We start from the raw sequence: 4381 nt of genomic DNA, 5'->3' as shown, positions 1-4381 counted from the left end.
GGGAAGAGGGCTTTCCAGATCAACTTGGCCCACGGCGGAGCCAGAGCAATGAGCTCATCCGGCACAGCTGCAAACTATTTCAAGGAAACAGGTGGTGGCTGGAACCTCTTCCAGGCGCGGGGTTTTGCTGGGAGAGAGGCCTCCTTCAAGGGCGTCCTCCCTAGGAGGCCAGACAACACAGGCCTGGGTGGCTGGGAAAAAGGAACACAGGGTCACAGGGCATCCTCGGAAGCCTGCAAATGTTGCGTCCCTCCACAGCTGAATTCTCAGTGGCGGCTGCTTGTTCCTTCACCATAACAGCTTTGAAACTGTTCTTCGGGAGCCACACCCTCAGACCAAGAAAAATCATTCTCTCTAGAGAGGGTTAGGGGAGCCATGCACAGTTTGAAAGTTCTCCGGTCGTTTTAACTCTGCAGCCAAGGTTGACATCTCCGGGCTAACGTTTGCAACTGAGGTCCCTGGACAAGTAACAATCCTTGGAAGCTTGCTGGGAATCCAGAACTTTAGGCCTGGACCCAGCCTCCCTAGATAATCAGAATATGAACCCCAAACAAGAGTCCTGTAATCTTGCATGCTTTAGGATTTGGAAGGTCAGCTTCTTTGGACACTGGCCTAGCTGGTGAACACAGATTCTGGGGGACCACAGAAGGTGTACAAGGAGGGTAAGCACTGGCCTTCGTTGAGATGCTTTGACCTGGAGGACACAGTAAGGTTAGCACAATCTTCCTTTTGGATGCTTGTGGTGGTCAAGATTGGTGGTGCCAGCAGAGCACCTGGTACTTGGTACTTCGGAGATGAGGGCTCCTATTTTGTCAGGATGGTCACTGTTTATAATCCTGAAACACGGCTTGCTTAGCTGCCCAGCCTGTCTGAGCATGTGCTGGCCCAGTTTCTTGCCTAGCTCAGGCCCCATCCTGCCAACATCAAATGTCTTTCCTCACTGCTGCACAGAAATGAGGATCAGAAAGTTCACGGCTTCATGGGCCCTCTCGCTGATTCCAGCGTCGCTTTTCCTGTTGAAATTATGTGATTGCTCCATCCTTAAGAAAAGAAAACAAACAATAAGAGGGTGTAGGTTCTGGTAATTGCCCCGGAAGCTGCAAATGTAGGATGGTTCTCAGCCAGCTGGGGAGAAGGGTTTGGACTTGGGGTTTGCCAAATCCCTGACCCTCAGGCTTCTGCTAGCAGTTCTGTTCCGGATGGAGAACCGGAGGAGTTGTGTGGACACACCCCTGCAATGATTTGGGGACTGACCCACTGGTAATGGTGAGTGGTGGAGGACAGTGAGCAATGCTATTCCTTCGATGATAGTGAAACTTCCTCCAACAACGAGACTTAAAGGGCATGCGATGGTGGCACATGCCGTTAATCCCAGCACTCGGGAGGCAGAGGCAGGTGGCCAGCCTAGTCTACAGAGCAAGTCCAGGACAGCCAAGAAGTAGATAGAGAGGCCCTGTCTCAAACAAACAAAACAATAAAAAAAACCTATATAAATAAACAAACATCGTTACTTATTTAGCATACAATTAAGCATTTTCTAAATGTACAACTGTCCCATTTAGTTATCAAAATTACTTATTTTTTGATGAGAAACAGGCTCCGAGATGTTTTGGCCTTGGGATAAACAGTGATGGAGTCACAGAATGGGGGATACAGACAGAGGTGGTTCTGGGTCCAAAATCTACTCTGGGTCATGCTGTTCTGTGGCCTGTCACCATCCCAGGGCCTGAGATTGGATCCTGGAGTTCTTTCTAGTTAAAGGTTGGCTTATTTGTTCTTCCTTTGTTTTTTTCCTGCTAATGAGGGAGGTATGATCTCTCCGAGTTACTCTGCCAATTCATTCTTCTAAGGTGGAGAATGTTAGTCCAGTAAGGACTCCAGTTTTTTTATTTGTAAGCTATAGGAGTTTTTGTTATTGTTGCTTTTTGGGTGTTGTTTTGTTTTGGTTTGGTTTTGGTTTTTTGAGACAGGGTTTCTCTTTGTAATAGCCCTGGTAGACCAGGCTGGCCTCGAACTCACAGAGATCCACCTGCCTCTGCCTCCCAAGTGCTGGGAGTAAAGGCGTGAGCCACCACATTTGGCCAAGATATAGGAGTTTTTAAAATCATCTTCCTGTCTCTCTTTTACTCAAGAAGACATTTATTGAAGATGTCCAGAAAGGCACAGAAGAGCAAAAAGAAGGGGCAGTTTTGCTACGAGCAGTGGGATTGTGAGGGAATGAATCCTGGGTGCTGAGGGAAAAGAAAAATACTTTTTGTTTTTATGGGTCAAAAAAAAAAAAAAAAAAAGGAGGAACTTCAGGCGCATGGCAACAGTACAAGCAAGGCTCTTTAAAAAAATATTGATTTATTATTTTCTTTTAGCAGTACTGAATATTAAATCCAGAGCCTAGGCAAATGCTCTACCACTGAGCCACACCCCAAGTCTACTCTGTTCTTTTTTGTTTATTATCACTAATGTGCACCTTTCTTAAAATAAGAGCCATATAAGATTTAAAAGAACAACTTTGATTTTCTTATCAATCAGTTTATTTATTTTTACCACATGGGATGGAACTCAGGGTTTTATATATCCTTGGGCAAGCATTCTACCACTGACTATATCCCTAACCCTAAAACTCAACTGCGAGTTTTAAATTATCTAAAATAATTATATCTAAGATATCTGATGATTCCTGCCACTACACACCACACACCATCCTAAATGCTTGGCGCTTGTTAACTGGATGCTATTTGTGTACCTCTTTGTCAGGAGTTACGTGACAATGAGTCATTCTTTCTTTTCATAGCACCTAGGACTGTTTGTGCACAAAATACACGAGATCTGTAAATATTTATGTAACAAATGAATCTGGCCTTGGAGGAGACTACGTTGTAGAATGAGGCCTAGAAAATAACTTCATTCTATACTATGGATTTTGAGTTCAATAGACGTATGATTAGAGATACACTGAAGAAGTTAAGGAGGCTGCAAAGCCCGAGGTGGGGGAAAGGGGATCTGAAAGGTTCTTCAGGGTAATGAGATGGCTCAGTGGGAAGACACGTGATCCCAAGCCTGACAATTTGAGTTCTATCTTCAGAAATCAAGTAATGGAAGGAGAGAACCAATTTCGGCAAATTACTCTCTGACTACCACAGCCTCGTGTTATCACACTGCCCCCTCCCTGCACTACCCCCAGGTCCAATAAATGTAATGTTGTAAATGGTGTGGGTCTCCAACATTAACATCTTAGTAGCAAAATTTTCTACTTGGAGAAGCAATTGCATAGAGGTGTTGGTCCTTTAAAAGGCTTTCTTTACTCTTCCCTTCCTCTCACCTTTCTCAAAACCATCCCCTTTAAATGATTTTTTTGTTACTTTGTTACCTGTAAATACCCAAGGAGATCAAAGGATGTCAGATCCCCTAGAGCCGTGTGATCTGGATGCTGGACATGAAACACAATTCGTGTAAGAACAATAGCACGTCATCTCTCCAGCCTAAGAGCAGCACTTTAAAGTTGCCTGACATTATTACTTGGTCCTATTTCTACCATGTCTCATAAATTGACTAATCCATACATACCTGTGAAGAGAAGCACTTTGCATGATGACACAGCTAACCGTGTTGGACTGATGTTCATGAAGACTCTGCAAAAGGAGATAGGGGCAGTGAAATACCACTGAAGGGTTTCTGCTGGGTACAGGCTTGAGCCATGGTGTGGGCAGCATAGAAACAGACTCTCCTATTCTGTAACAGTTAAGATGGTTCTAATGTGTTTGTTCATTTGTCTGTTTGTTGGCATTCCTACCATGTAGCTCTGGCTGATCTGAAACTCACTCTGTAGACCAGGCTGGCTTCAAACTCACAGAGCTTCACCTGCCTCTACCTCCCTAGTGCTGGGATTAAAGGCATGCCCCACCACATGTGGTTGGATGGTTCTAAATTTGGATGCCATATTGGTAGTCATTAGTTACATGTAGCTATTCACATTTCAGTACAACTTAACACTCAGTATTTCAATAATCGCAACATGTGTGAGGCAGAGGTACGTTGATCTCTTTGATCACTCTACAGAGTGAGCTCCAGGACTCCAGGACAGTCAAGGCTACACAGAGAAACCTTGTCTCAGAAAACAACAATAAAAAAAAAATCCCCCCATATCTCAAGTCTGATAGCCACAGATCTAGTGGCTAGTTTATTGAATACCTTAAATAAAAAGCATTTTGTTGACTGTAATCCCAACACTTGGGAGGTGGAGATAGGAGAATACGGCATCCTTGTCTACACACTGGCTAAGCTATGTGACAATCTCAAAATAACATACACAGAAGGAAAAAGATAAAAAGAAGGTTTTTATTTTCATAGACCATTCTATTAGACACCACAGATGTACAAAGTAAAT

Source organism: Acomys russatus, chromosome 1 (assembly GCF_903995435.1).
Source record: "Acomys russatus chromosome 1, mAcoRus1.1, whole genome shotgun sequence".
Lineage (NCBI taxonomy): Eukaryota > Metazoa > Chordata > Mammalia > Rodentia > Muridae > Acomys > Acomys russatus.
The sequence above is the reverse complement of the archived record's forward strand: the minus strand, read 5'-3'. Positions refer to the sequence as shown.